Source organism: Dreissena polymorpha, chromosome 6 (genome assembly GCF_020536995.1).
Source record: "Dreissena polymorpha isolate Duluth1 chromosome 6, UMN_Dpol_1.0, whole genome shotgun sequence".
NCBI lineage: Eukaryota > Metazoa > Mollusca > Bivalvia > Myida > Dreissenidae > Dreissena > Dreissena polymorpha.
Genome location: NC_068360.1, coordinates 9,652,932 through 9,669,416, shown reverse-complemented (window position 1 = coordinate 9,669,416; position 16,485 = coordinate 9,652,932). Strand labels below are relative to the sequence as shown.

Genomic DNA, 16,485 nt, shown 5'->3' with positions numbered 1-16,485 from the left:
TTTGTGCCATTCCAGCAGATGTTAATTGGGACTTTATTGTGTGCAAATATAAATATTATTTTCACGAAACGTTAAACTCAAAATAAGAACATTGGAAGATTGGAATATACGCTGGACAAAAGTGACAGTTCGATTCGTATAAACGAACTTAATGTTAAAGGCATACACGCCGTTTGAACATCTTTTTTGAATTGATTTATTTGCTCATCAATGGATTAAGCATATGCGCCATTTCAAAGGTGCACAATACAGTTCCAAGTTTTATATCTGCCAGATAGCGGTATTGGCCGACCTGAAACACGGCGCAATGTCGGCCGGACATTTACATCCAACACGGCGGGATTTCGGCCCGACATCGGCACCGGCATGCTGCCGACGTTCTACCACCATTATAAGGAGACTCATAGCACAAGGTCCGTCATAGCGCTGATACCATATTATACAACGACCCGATATCGAGTTTTTACATCGGCTCGAGATCGTAACTGTATCACGGCGCGATGTGCCGACAATAACCAAGAGATTAAAAATCAAGGCCCGTCATCGCGCAGATATAAATGTTTACCCCGGTCCGTTGTCGAAGTTATAAATGGTCCGAGTTTAAACCTGAAACACGACGGAATGTCGGTAAGATATCGACACTGTAAAAAAGCCATCACTCTTTCGCTATTTGTCCAATCCAATTGCTAACTGCTGATGGTTGTGACAGTTTTGTTAAATGTGTTGTGCCTATTAATGTGATACGAAATGTTTTATTACTTACTAACTCGGTCTGACTTTAACAGTCGTGTAAACGAGATAACTAACTAGTGGGAAACCTTCAGTTGTGGGAACAAGTAAATAAGAAAGTCATGGTAACGACCTAGTTATCCAATCGTTTCAAATCATTTAAAACGACGCCAACTGAAGAATCGACCCATGACACCGCTAAATAATACGCTCTCCTTAACTCGCGAACGTTACTTTCTGGCATTTTCTCATTTACTAGCCCGTGATAGTTTAAAGCTAAAGTAGTATTAGTAATAGTAGAAGTTGTAGTAGTAGTAGCAGAAGAAGAATTCCGAACCATAAAAAGAAAAAAAAAAACTTGTTCATGTTGACAATTCCATGAATATTGAACTTGCATTTTGTCTCTTGTTGGTGCTTTGTGACCGTGATTAAAGAAGAAGGCATTATATTTTTTACAATTGATCATCCGTGTCATATCGTACTGGTCAACAACTAACCTTCCAAGCAGATATGTTACTGGTGTCCAGGATAGCCCTCGTCAAATGCATTCCGCAATTGCAAACAGTGGGATGCCATTTGATTCATGCGCCCTTTCCATTGCTTTTATGCTTTCATATAGTTACCTTTAAGCATATTTCTTATTAAAGACTGCCAACGATGTATACAACGTCATTGCAGATCGATGAAAAACAATGTTTTGTTAAAAACGAGCAACCATTCATTTCGGATATGGAAGGATTTTTGTTTGCGACCATGAAAAGCGCTTACCAATTTAGACTTCTCATTAAACCTATGCTTTACAATCCACAGAGTTTAAAAACTAATTATCTCATTGCATGTACATGCCATTATTTTCAGTCGTCATGTCATATATTATGTATCTAAAATTGTAAACTTCCACATATTGTTTTAAGACAACAATTCAATCCTTAGTATAACGTCGCATATAATCATGCTCACACGTACTCGGCATTAGATGCTACCACCATACTGCAGCTTCTACCCACCTCCTAATACCCTTAAAATTGTCAATAAGTGTTATACAATTAAAACCGTAAGTCGAAAAAACATAGTGATGATTAACTTATATATGACACGGTATGTGACTTCGACCCTTAAAATGCTGCTCTCGGCAAACCAGCCCATTTCAGAAGGTCACTGCTCCATCAATTTTGCACCGATTTGCAAAACATTGGTATCAATCAACGCAGATGAGTTTTTACTAAAATAGCACATCAATGCCTGTTCGCACACATCTCCACTGAAGCGCTTAATCAAACAGCAAACGTACAAAACATTTACTACAATTGATACATGGTTATAAAAGTTAACTGTCTCGTACACTCTAAAAGTCGATCGGAAAAAGTTGTCGTTGTTTTCCTACGTAATCGTTGATTATGTTTACTCTAACATGATAGATGTTATTAGTCAAATAACATATACAACATCTACAATTCAAAGTATCAAATGGTAAACATAATGGCCCCGTTTCATAAACGTTCGTACGCACGGTTTCTTACGTAAGTATACTTACGAAGTCCGTAAGAAAATTCAAGCGTTTCACAAAAAAATACTTACGCAACCACCTGCTACGAATTCGTAAGTTCCAACGTTAAAGTTACGCATGGTCTAGGCTGTCGTAGCGTTCGCAAATATGGCCGCCTTAGCTATTTCACGTCTTCACAAATTTTCCAAAATAAAAAAAAAACGATTTTAAGCGCATTTTCGACAAAAGAAGCGTGACTTTTCTCTTGAAACTGACAAAATCGGTAAATTGTAATAAATTTATCTTTCTGAAGTACATTATAGAGAGCACAGTTGTTTCCCTTGTTTGCCAAATCGCGACGAAAAAACAAGGTCAAATGTAAACAAAGTTGAATGGATTTTTGTTTTAAATTACCTCTGGCCATGCTTTGTACTACGGGATAAGCATTGTGTAAATACAGAAGAGAGGATTGTTACAGAAGTAAATTGTATATGAAAGTTTAATTAGATCTATGTCAAACTGGAATGTATGAAGCAAACTGGAAATTGGAATACATGGTCATGGATGATGCAAGACACTGGCATGTTTATTGGATCAACCACTTTTGGCACTAACGACTTAACAGAGTGTAACACAATCAATGAGTTTCCTTCTAGGATTGAATTTACTGGAAGGTTATCTTTGATTCTGTTTGATGCGTCACTGAATTATTGTAAATGGAATGTCCAAAACAGGAGAAGCAGAACAAAGGTTTTCCCTTTGTAAATAAGGTAATTTTTTTATAATTTCATTTACAAAATTGTATTGTTTGGGAAGTATTAAATGTTTGGATCTGGATACATAGAAGATACCAAAACATTATCTGGCTTTTACTCAACTGTGGACATCTCTTGAGTCTGTTTCCTGGGTAGAACTAGTACATACATGCCAGACAGCTAATGATAATAATCCAAATTATGATATTACAACTAAACATCTTTTACCATATTTATAAAGGCTTCAAAATCATGTTTCAAATGAACAACAATAATAGATTTTTAGTTATTAGTTGATATCCAAGCGGAAACAAACTTTTTTGATTTTCGGTGATAATTTTCAATGTTCGATGAACGATGTGTTTGATTCAGATCAACTTTTTTTGCCAACTGGTCTGCAAGTATCTTAAAGAAGGTAAATATATGTTTTGTTCCCTATAAAAATAGACCTTTAGTTAACATGCATAGATTGCTTTACCAACATCCAACTGAAATATTTTTGGAAATGGTTATTATTTTCAGAAAAAAAACCTACTAAATTCAGTTTAAAAAACAACAATCTCTTTAATTATGACTAGTGTATTTATATTGTTTTATAATTTATGGCATAATTGAAAAGTACATCCATGTGACTATTTTGAGTTAATTTGGTGTTCAAAATGTAGAAAAATAACAATGGTATCATTTAAATAAATTGGTTGCCATGGAAGCAAATGTACTACACAACACAAAATTGTATATTTTCATATGTTATTATATTTATTTGAACAAGTCAATGCATTTTAATCTTACAAAAATTACATTTACTTATAATAAGTAACTCAAAAAAGTAATTAAATGTTAGAAAACATAAAAATCTCAGAATTGCTTTTCACAATTTGAATAACAATAAAGAAGGGCTTTGCACGTTTTACGGCCTTATTGTTTAACAAGTACTTACCCGTAATCTCATTTACTATTGAAATGGTATTAGGCATTCCATTGATCACAAAACTAAGAATAAAGATCAAAAGGAATTGTGCACAGATAGTAAAACTGACCATTTTCCAAATTTAAGGAACAGATACAAAATAAAAAAGAATACATGTACTGTAAATCAGGGAGCAAAATGCCACTAATGATGTAGACTCAAACTGAAAATACAGCTTTTTTATGAGTATTCATCATGTGCAATGGATACAATTAAACAGGGTGATGATTGGATAATTTTTTATGATTCTGTTTTTTCTGTTAAATTTTGTTATTTCACATGGGTCACATATATCAAGTATAAAATGAATGCTTAAATATAAAATTCAAGATGGCCGAGTGTTATAGGTTAAATAATTTAAGGACCCCCATGGATACCAATATTTTTCTGGTGTTTTTATCTCTTCTAAAATTCTATTTTGAGGTTAAAATCTAGCAATTTAAGGCTTCTACTGACATACTTTTAAAAAATGCCTGAATCTGTGAACAATTCCCTTTAAGGTTAAAACCCTTTGGATGTCAGCTTATGGTTTTTTTTTATTACCATTACATTCAACATAAAAAAACATAGTTAAGGTGTTAAATAGGTCAAACACTAAATAAAATGCATCACTTAAACACTGATTTCTCTTAAGTTTATACAATTATTTCTATAATAAAACTGTGTTTGTGTTTAAAAATAATTCTAAATTATTTTAGTTTTACACTTCAAATAAAATTCCAGCATGTACATGAAAATGTTTTCTAATTATAATAATTCAGGTTTGAATTTCCATTGTTAGAATAAATATTCACAGATGTTCTCCATTAAAACAGTACATTGTGATCTTAATCTCCAACCAGCTGTAGCACTTTATGTCCACATAGTGAAGAGACATACACAGTTACAGCAAATTCTTTGACTGAGTCCACATCAACATTTCTGTAAATAAAAATTGAACATAAAAAAGTACCAGTGCAAAAAAATCAAAAATGTAATCCTACTAATGTATCTTAAAATAATTTGGAATAACACAAAACTGACAGTCATGGTTGAAACTCCTATGGCTGGTAATCATCAGGATACACCAAACTTTAGCATGTACAAGTTTCTTTAATCATTAAGATATGTTATGAAATCTTTATCTCAAATGGATTCCCTTCACATCGAAATTCTTAATTTAAACTTGTCAATAAAATTAACTTAACATTTAAACTTTTTTTTTTTTTTTACTTTTGTAGTGTTCCGATGCATATGTTTTAGTAAAACCAAAGTTACAAAGAATCATTTAAAGGAGTAAGAATTATAACAGTCACTATATGCAAAACATAAGTTCTTACAAGCAGTTGAACAATCTGTTGCCAAAGTGATCATCCCTTCTTTCACCCGCCAGGATGCATCTGTGCAAGTAGTTGGGTCCTTTCCCTGGTGATTCATATAATTCATGAAGTATCTGTTCACCTAAAACACAAACTTCTTTAATAACAAATATCCATAATTAAATTTAAACACGGTATTAAATTACAAAAAATGACTGACATGCATGATTTTATGAAAAAAATAATACTGTTTAACTCACATAATTAGATAGAACTTCATTTTTTAGCAGGATTGTAGTATATTTACCCGACAAATGAAACATAAAAATCTTACTTTTTACAAAATATTTTTTAAATCAGAAAATATGTCTTACCAAAGCAGAATTATACTTTTATTGAATTTAATTTATTATTGTCCAAATTACAACACACAAAGTAAATAACAGCTTATCTTAAGAGGATTTTGTCAATTGTTTAGTATTATCTCAACAGAAGGGACTGTTAAATAATAAATAGAAATTTAAACATTACTTAAAAGTTTAACAGATGTAAATGACTTTTTTTATTCATGTTACATGTAAGTTTTGACAAAAAAAGCTCAAACTTACACATATCTTTAATAATAGTACAATCTGACATATAAACAAAGTAAGTATTAAACCTTTAATGCCATACCATCTCAATTTAAAACAATAACACACCTGCAAATTTAGCCAGTATTAATTTAACTTCCAAAACAAAACATTTGCTGTCAATGTTAAAGGGACTTGTTCACACTCTATCAAAATGAGAATGTTTCAACTTTTTGTCACAGATTTAAGAAATAAATGAACAATATACATCAGTGTGCGAAATAACACTAATGCCGCAGACTTTTACTGAAAATACACTTTCGTTTACTAAAAATCATCGTTAGAAATTGATAAAATTATAAAGCGTCTCATACGCGAAACGATTTTAAATTTTTGATTTCTTGTGTCATCGTTATATTTTGTAACAACACGCGGATGGTTTTACAAAGTATAAAATACATGTCAACCCATGTGAAGACGGTTTGTCAGGTCCGCACATAATGAAGTTGTAAAGACTCAATGACGACCAGAACATGAACTCTGAATTACACAAACCCACATGTGAAGACGGATTGCTGAGCTGTTTCGGCGCTTGGCTTTTACTACATGGGTCAGTGGTTCGAGCCCCGGTGTGGTAAACTTTTTTTTCTGTTTGTTTTCTTTTTCTACTTTTATTCTTGTTTTTATATTGGAGCTATAATTTGTTACATTACAAAGATTTCTTACATAAAGTATAAATAGTACACCTGAGCGTACTATATCAGTACGGACAGCCAAGTGGTTGGTGCTAGACTTTTACTCCAGGTGTCAGTGGTTCAAGCCCTGGTGTGGATTACATTTTTTTCTTTCTTTAATTTTATCATTGGTTTATACTGGACTGGAACTATTTAGTTCCGATGTTTACATTTATCAATTAAAAGCATTTCATGACTACCTTCAAAACATGCCAAACTTTGTGAACAAGTCCCTTTAGCAAAGGCGATTTTTACCATGGTGTCATGTAGATTCGTCATCTTACCTGATGCGGAATATCAACTCCTTAATTTAGAAATCCTCCATGTCAATCAATAGCATTTTGTTCCATTGTTAATCAGCGCAAATCTATCCAACTTTGACAGTAAATTTCAACATCGTATTGTTACTCTACGCTCATTTAAACCCAATGAGTATTTCAATTTCAACAACAAAGCAATTGTTACACTCAACAAACTTTAAAAACGTTGTTTACATTATAAGCGATAACTTCGCGAGGGGTCAGTGCCTTTTTCGTCTGAACTAGTTACCAAGATCACAAGTTATATATGTTTCAGTTCACCTGAATGAATTTCAACTAATCAAGTGCAGTTATTTAACGTCACACAAAAACACGTTTAGCGTCATAAAACGTCGACCTCATTTGAAAGCATTTCTGCTGACGACTTCACTTTTATTTATTTTAAAAGAGAAAAATAAATGTATACATAACAATTAGTTTTATTTATGATTGTTATACATATGACGTATTGATTTGCACACCGATTAAACAAAATTGTTTCAACTTACTTTTGATTGACACACAGTGTGGTTTCAACAAAAGTCCCCGCTCATGACTAAACATATATTTCTTTGGACGAAATACAAAACAAATACGAAAGACAATGCTAAAAAGGGAGAGAAGAATGTAATTAATTATCTAGTATCAAACATTTCCATGGGCGGTGAGCTTACTGCAAGAAATAAATCGCTTATTCTAAGAAATCCGCTTACCATAGCACAAAGTGCCTAAAGCAAAGCTCTTCTGGTCAAAAAGGGTTCTTCGTTGCCGTCGTCGTTATAAAAATTTACTTCAGAAAGTATCTTTCTGGTCAACTGTTTTGGTCAAAAATAAATATAGCAATGGGACGGGGACTTTTCTTACATGTTATGCGTATATATTATATATTAAAATCTGAAAGTCATAAAATGGTCTTGATGCGACTCTGAACAATTCTGAAGCAACTGTTGATTGAATGTCAAATAAGTCGACATGAGTTTCTAATCTAATGACATTAGACTCACGTTCGCTCATAAGGTTTATATTGGCTTTCATGTGTAATGTTTACACATGATTTGTGGGCTTCAATTTCTATAGTATTGACTGTACGAATGCCCCTCGCGTGCCTGCAAGAAATAAAAACAGTAATGCAAGTATTAAAGGCTGAGATTACTTGATCGTCGTATACCCACGTTCGGCATTTCCCGCTCCTCTCCACTCATCGAATTCTGAAGTATAACGGAATGACACGTCGTAGGTATTTGACGATGAGATAACTAAAACAAATAAACATATAATTAGTTCATATTACCTAACCGCCACTGTTGTCAGTGCGAATTTCCTAATAATACGTATTCATATTACCAGGTAACTTGACACATGTACGTATGAAAAACTTGGTGATGTTTTTTTAACTATGAGTGTGAAAAGCGATTAAACAGACAGAGTAAAATCGCAGTTTAAAAGAAAAAACAAATGCGCACTTTAATTCAACAGACTCAGGGACCAATACAAACAATGCTTTCACATAATTCGTAAACAGCCAGTACGCGTACTCAACAGTTTGTGCCATTCCAGCAGATGTTAATTGGGACTTTATTGTGCGCAAATATAAATATTATTTTCACGAAACGTTAAACTCAAAATAAGAACATTGGAAGATTGGAATATACGCTGGACAAAAGTGACAGTTCGATTCGTATAAACGAACTTAATGTTAAAGGCATACACGCCGTTTGAACATCTTTTTTGAATTGATTTATTTGCTCATCAATGGATTAAGCATATGCGCCATTTCAAAGGTGCACAATACAGTTCCAAGTTTTATATCTGCCAGATAGCGGTATTGGCCGACCTGAAACACGGCGCAATGTCGGCCGGACATTTACATCCAACACGGCGGGATTTCGGCCCGACATCGGCACCGGCATGCTGCCGACGTTCTACCACCATTATAAGGAGACTCATAGCACAAGGTCCGTCATAGCGCTGATACCATATTATACAACGACCCGATATCGAGTTTTTACATCGGCTCGAGATCGTAACTGTATCACGGCGCGATGTGCCGACAATAACCAAGAGATTAAAAATCAAGGCCCGTCATCGCGCAGATATAAATGTTTACCCCGGTCCGTTGTCGAAGTTATAAATGGTCCGAGTTTAAACCTGAAACACGACGGAATGTCGGTAAGATATCGACACTGTAAAAAAGCCATCACTCTTTCGCTATTTGTCCAATCCAATTGCTAACTGCTGATGGTTGTGACAGTTTTGTTAAATGTGTTGTGCCTATTAATGTGATACGAAATGTTTTATTACTTACTAACTCGGTCTGACTTTAACAGTCGTGTAAACGAGATAACTAACTAGTGGGAAACCTTCAGTTGTGGGAACAAGTAAATAAGAAAGTCATGGTAACGACCTAGTTATCCAATCGTTTCAAATCATTTAAAACGACGCCAACTGAAGAATCGACCCATGACACCGCTAAATAATACGCTCTCCTTAACTCGCGAACGTTACTTTCTGGCATTTTCTCATTTACTAGCCCGTGATAGTTTAAAGCTAAAGTAGTATTAGTAATAGTAGAAGTTGTAGTAGTAGTAGCAGAAGAAGAATTCCGAACCATAAAAAGAAAAAAAAAACTTGTTCATGTTGACAATTCCATGAATATTGAACTTGCATTTTGTCTCTTGTTGGTGCTTTGTGACCGTGATTAAAGAAGAAGGCATTATATTTTTTACAATTGATCATCCGTGTCATATCGTACTGGTCAACAACTAACCTTCCAAGCAGATATGTTACTGGTGTCCAGGATAGCCCTCGTCAAATGCATTCCGCAATTGCAAACAGTGGGATGCCATTTGATTCATGCGCCCTTTCCATTGCTTTTATGCTTTCATATAGTTACCTTTAAGCATATTTCTTATTAAAGACTGCCAACGATGTATACAACGTCATTGCAGATCGATGAAAAACAATGTTTTGTTAAAAACGAGCAACCATTCATTTCGGATATGGAAGGATTTTTGTTTGCGACCATGAAAAGCGCTTACCAATTTAGACTTCTCATTAAACCTATGCTTTACAATCCACAGAGTTTAAAAACTAATTATCTCATTGCATGTACATGCCATTATTTTCAGTCGTCATGTCATATATTATGTATCTAAAATTGTAAACTTCCACATATTGTTTTAAGACAACAATTCAATCCTTAGTATAACGTCGCATATAATCATGCTCACACGTACTCGGCATTAGATGCTACCACCATACTGCAGCTTCTACCCACCTCCTAATACCCTTAAAATTGTCAATAAGTGTTATACAATTAAAACCGTAAGTCGAAAAAACATAGTGATGATTAACTTATATATGACACGGTATGTGACTTCGACCCTTAAAATGCTGCTCTCGGCAAACCAGCCCATTTCAGAAGGTCACTGCTCCATCAATTTTGCACCGATTTGCAAAACATTGGTATCAATCAACGCAGATGAGTTTTTACTAAAATAGCACATCAATGCCTGTTCGCACACATCTCCACTGAAGCGCTTAATCAAACAGCAAACGTACAAAACATTTACTACAATTGATACATGGTTATAAAAGTTAACTGTCTCGTACACTCTAAAAGTCGATCGGAAAAAGTTGTCGTTGTTTTCCTACGTAATCGTTGATTATGTTTACTCTAACATGATAGATGTTATTAGTCAAATAACATATACAACATCTACAATTCAAAGTATCAAATGGTAAACATAATGGCCCCGTTTCATAAACGTTCGTACGCACGGTTTCTTACGTAAGTATACTTACGAAGTCCGTAAGAAAATTCAAGCGTTTCACAAAAAAATACTTACGCAACCACCTGCTACGAATTCGTAAGTTCCAACGTTAAAGTTACGCATGGTCTAGGCTGTCGTAGCGTTCGCAAATATGGCCGCCTTAGCTATTTCACGTCTTCACAAATTTTCCAAAATAAAAAAAAACGATTTTAAGCGCATTTTCGACAAAAGAAGCGTGACTTTTCTCTTGAAACTGACAAAATCGGTAAATTGTAATAAATTTATCTTTCTGAAGTACATTATAGAGAGCACAGTTGTTTCCCTTGTTTGCCAAATCGCGACGAAAAAACAAGGTCAAATGTAAACAAAGTTGAATGGATTTTTGTTTTAAATTACCTCTGGCCATGCTTTGTACTACGGGATAAGCATTGTGTAAATACAGAAGAGAGGATTGTTACAGAAGTAAATTGTATATGAAAGTTTAATTAGATCTATGTCAAACTGGAATGTATGAAGCAAACTGGAAATTGGAATACATGGTCATGGATGATGCAAGACACTGGCATGTTTATTGGATCAACCACTTTTGGCACTAACGACTTAACAGAGTGTAACAAAATCAATGAGTTTCCTTCTAGGATTGAATTTACTGGAAGGTTATCTTTGATTCTGTTTGATGCGTCACTGAATTATTGTAAATGGAATGTCCAAAACAGGAGAAGCAGAACAAAGGTTTTCCCTTTGTAAATAAGGTAATTTTTTTATAATTTCATTTACAAAATTGTATTGTTTGGGAAGTATTAAATGTTTGGATCTGGATACATAGAAGATACCAAAACATTATCTGGCTTTTACTCAACTGTGGACATCTCTTGAGTCTGTTTCCTGGGTAGAACTAGTACATACATGCCAGACAGCTAATGATAATAATCCAAATTATGATATTACAACTAAACATCTTTTACCATATTTATAAAGGCTTCAAAATCATGTTTCAAATGAACAACAATAATAGATTTTTAGTTATTAGTTGATATCCAAGCGGAAACAAAATTTTTTGATTTTCGGTGATAATTTTCAATGTTCGATGAACGATGTTTTTGATTCAGATCAACTTTTTTTGCCAACTGGTCTGCAAGTATCTTAAAGAAGGTAAATATATGTTTTGTTCCCTATAAAAATAGACCTTTAGTTAACATGCATAGATTGCTTTACCAACATCCAACTGAAATATTTTTGGAAATGGTTATTATTTTCAGAAAAAAAACCTACTAAATTCAGTTTAAAAAACAACAATCTCTTTAATTATGACTAGTGTATTTATATTGTTTTATAATTTATGGCATAATTGAAAAGTACATCCATGTGACTATTTTGAGTTAATTTGGTGTTCAAAATGTAGAAAAATAACAATGGTATCATTTAAATAAATTGGTTGCCATGGAAGCAAATGTACTACACAACACAAAATTGTATATTTTCATATGTTATTATATTTATTTGAACAAGTCAATGCATTTTAATCTTACAAAAATTACATTTACTTATAATAAGTAACTCAAAAAAGTAATTAAATGTTAGAAAACATAAAAATCTCAGAATTGCTTTTCACAATTTGAATAACAATAAAGAAGGGCTTTGCACGTTTTACGGCCTTATTGTTTAACAAGTACTTACCCGTAATCTCATTTACTATTGAAATGGTATTAGGCATTCCATTGATCACAAAACTAAGAATAAAGATCAAAAGGAATTGTGCACAGATAGTAAAACTGACCATTTTCCAAATTTAAGGAACAGATACAAAATAAAAAAGAATACATGTACTGTAAATCAGGGAGCAAAATGCCACTAATGATGTAGACTCAAACTGAAAATACAGCTTTTTTATGAGTATTCATCATGTGCAATGGATACAATTAAACAGGGTGATGATTGGATAATTTTTAAGGATTCTGTTTTTTCTGTTAAATTTTGTTATTTCACATGGGTCACATATATCAAGTATAAAATGAATGCTTAAATATAAAATTCAAGATGGCCGAGTGTTATAGGTTAAATAATTTAAGGACCCCCATGGATACCAATATTTTTCTGGTGTTTTTATCTCTTCTAAAATTCTATTTTGAGGTTAAAATCTAGCAATTTAAGGCTTCTACTGACATACTTTAAAAAAATGCCTGAATCTGTGAACAATTCCCTTTAAGGTTAAAACCCTTTGGATGTCAGCTTATGGTTTTTTTTATTACCATTACATTCAACATAAAAAAACATAGTTAAGGTGTTAAATAGGTCAAACACTAAATAAAATGCATCACTTAAACACTGATTTCTCTTAAGTTTATACAATTATTTCTATAATAAAACTGTGTTTGTGTTTAAAAATAATTCTAAATTATTTTAGTTTTACACTTCAAATAAAATTCCAGCATGTACATGAAAATGTTTTCTAATTATAATAATTCAGGTTTGAATTTCCATTGTTAGAATAAATATTCACAGATGTTCTCCATTAAAACAGTACATTGTGATCTTAATCTCCAACCAGCTGTAGCACTTTATGTCCACATAGTGAAGAGACATACACAGTTACAGCAAATTCTTTGACTGAGTCCACATCAACATTTCTGTAAATAAAAATTGAACATAAAAAAGTACCAGTGCAAAAAAATCAAAAATGTAATCCTACTAATGTATCTTAAAATAATTTGGAATAACACAAAACTGACAGTCATGGTTGAAACTCTTATGGCTGGTAATCATCAGGATACACCAAACTTTAGCATGTACAAGTTTCTTTAATCATTAAGATATGTTATGAAATCTTTATCTCAAATGGATTCCCTTCACATCGAAATTCTTAATTTAAACTTGTCAATAAAATTAACTTAACATTTAAACTTTTTTTTTTTTTACTTTTGTAGTGTTCCGATGCATATGTTTTAGTAAAACCAAAGTTACAAAGAATCATTTAAAGGAGTAAGAATTATAACAGTCACTATATGCAAAACATAAGTTCTTACAAGCAGTTGAACAATCTGTTGCCAAAGTGATCATCCCTTCTTTCACCCGCCAGGATGCATCTGTGCAAGTAGTTGGGTCCTTTCCCTGGTGATTCATATAATTCATGAAGTATCTGTTCACCTAAAACACAAACTTCTTTAATAACAAATATCCATAATTAAATTTAAACACGGTATTAAATTACAAAAAATGACTGACATGCATGATTTTATGAAAAAAATAATACTGTTTAACTCACATAATTAGATAGAACTTCATTTTTTAGCAGGATTGTAGTATATTTACCCGACAAATGAAACATAAAAATCTTACTTTTTACAAAATATTTTTTAAATCAGAAAATATGTCTTACCAAAGCAGAATTATACTTTTATTGAATTTAATTTATTATTGTCCAAATTACAACACACAAAGTAAATAACAGCTTATCTTAAGAGGATTTTGTCAATTGTTTAGTATTATCTCAACAGAAGGGACTGTTAAATAATAAATAGAAATTTAAACATTACTTAAAAGTTTAACAGATGTAAATGACTTTTTTTATTCATGTTACATGTAAGTTTTGACAAAAAAAGCTCAAACTTACACATATCTTTAATAATAGTACAATCTGACATATAAACAAAGTAAGTATTAAACCTTTAATGCCATACCATCTCAATTTAAAACAATAACACACCTGCAAATTTAGCCAGTATTAATTTAACTTCCAAAACAAAACATTTGCTGTCAATGTTAAAGGGACTTGTTCACACTCTATCAAAATGAGAATGTTTCAACTTTTTGTCACAGATTTAAGAAATAAATGAACAATATACATCAGTGTGCGAAATAACACTAATGCCGCAGACTTTTACTGAAAATACACTTTCGTTTACTAAAAATCATCGTTAGAAATTGATAAAATTATAAAGCGTCTCATACGCGAAACGATTTTAAATTTTTGATTTCTTGTGTCATCGTTATATTTTGTAACAACACGCGGATGGTTTTACAAAGTATAAAATACATGTCAACCCATGTGAAGACGGTTTGTCAGGTCCGCACATAATGAAGTTGTAAAGACTCAATGACGACCAGAACATGAACTCTGAATTACACAAACCCACATGTGAAGACGGATTGCTGAGCTGTTTCGGCGCTTGGCTTTTACTACATGGGTCAGTGGTTCGAGCCCCGGTGTGGTAAACTTTTTTTTCTGTTTGTTTTCTTTTTCTACTTTTATTCTTGTTTTTATATTGGAGCTATAATTTGTTACATTACAAAGATTTCTTACATAAAGTATAAATAGTACACCTGAGCGTACTATATCAGTACGGACAGCCAAGTGGTTGGTGCTAGACTTTTACTCCAGGTGTCAGTGGTTCAAGCCCTGGTGTGGATTACATTTTTTTCTTTCTTTAATTTTATCATTGGTTTATACTGGACTGGAACTATTTAGTTCCGATGTTTACATTTATCAATTAAAAGCATTTCATGACTACCTTCAAAACATGCCAAACTTTGTGAACAAGTCCCTTTAGCAAAGGCGATTTTTACCATGGTGTCATGTAGATTCGTCATCTTATCTGATGCGGAATATCAACTCCTTAATTTAGAAATCCTCCATGTCAATCAATAGCATTTTGTTCCATTGTTAATCAGCGCAAATCTATCCAACTTTGACAGTAAATTTCAACATCGTATTGTTACTCTACGCTCATTTAAACCCAATGAGTATTTCAATTTCAACAACAAAGCAATTGTTACACTCAACAAACTTTAAAAACGTTGTTTACATTATAAGCGATAACTTCGCGAGGGGTCAGTGCCTTTTTCGTCTGAACTAGTTACCAAGATCACAAGTTATATATGTTTCAGTTCACCTGAATGAATTTCAACTAATCAAGTGCAGTTATTTAACGTCACACAAAAACACGTTTAGCGTCATAAAACGTCGACCTCATTTGAAAGCATTTCTGCTGACGACTTCACTTTTATTTATTTTAAAAGAGAAAAATAAATGTATACATAACAATTAGTTTTATTGCTTTTCTACTAGTTCTCGAAGTGTTTATTATAATCTGACAGATGGCGCCAAATGTTAGTTTTACGTCTTTTAAAACCTTCAATTAAAGAGCGCAGACTGGTTTTACGTTAGTAAGATTCGTAAGAATTCTTAAGTCTGCGAACGCGTTTATGAAACGTTCGTAGGAATTGGCGTAAGAACGTCCGTACGTAAAAATCGCAGAATTCTTACGAAAAACTTAAGAATTGTTTATGAAATGGTGCCAATATCCAAAAGGAAGGCATGTTAAATAGTTATATCTGTATTTTCAAAATCATTAAATCCAGTTTCATAAACAACAGAGCACCACACACAGAAAATTATTCATACTATTTATAAAGAATAATTAAGATCCACATTAGCACAGAGTGCTGTTATTTTGTGTGTAATTAATTATGTTGGAGATTTAGAATTCATTAAAGTCAACGTGGAAAGCATTTATAGTGACAATATGAAATATTTCCATAATATAGGGAAATCTCAGGCCAGCAATTGTCAATAAGATTTATGAACCCAAAATTATTAATTAATTAAATACTTAAATTTAAGCAGATTAGCGCTATTTTTGCATTGCCTTAACTAGAAGGCTAAAACAAACAAGTTATGACCTTTGAAAGGTCTAGTTTTGGTAATATCAATTAAGTTAACATCAACAATATCCCTATATTCGCATTAAACGCTTTAGTGATTAGCGTACCTAGAGGGACTATTGGGAGGAGGGAGAGTAGGGCGCAGCATTCTGCTATTTAACACACAATCTGTCTCTACAATGTGTTCACACATTTATTTGATGTTCCT

General features: G+C 32.8%; 1 protein-coding gene and 1 long non-coding RNA gene across 7 annotated transcripts in view; both read right to left on the bottom strand.

Annotated features, from left to right (window-relative positions):
• LOC127836203 (uncharacterized) overlaps positions 1 to 16,485 on the bottom strand; it is a 61,695-nt gene that overhangs the window by 20,720 nt on the left and 24,490 nt on the right. The gene's annotated exons all lie outside the window — the stretch shown is intronic.
• LOC127836208 (uncharacterized) lies at positions 3,872 to 14,602 on the bottom strand. 5 transcript variants are annotated; one of them, XR_008028654.1, is made up of 3 exons: positions 14,294 to 14,602; positions 5,260 to 5,380; positions 3,872 to 4,861 (listed from the first exon to the last, which is right to left on the bottom strand). It is a non-coding gene; the product is annotated as an uncharacterized LOC127836208 (long non-coding RNA). The 5 variants fall into 5 exon arrangements; XR_008028657.1 differs by lacking the exon at positions 14,294 to 14,602 and adding an exon at positions 5,914 to 6,027; XR_008028653.1 differs by lacking the exons at positions 3,872 to 4,861; positions 5,260 to 5,380 and adding exons at positions 12,581 to 13,243; positions 13,640 to 13,760.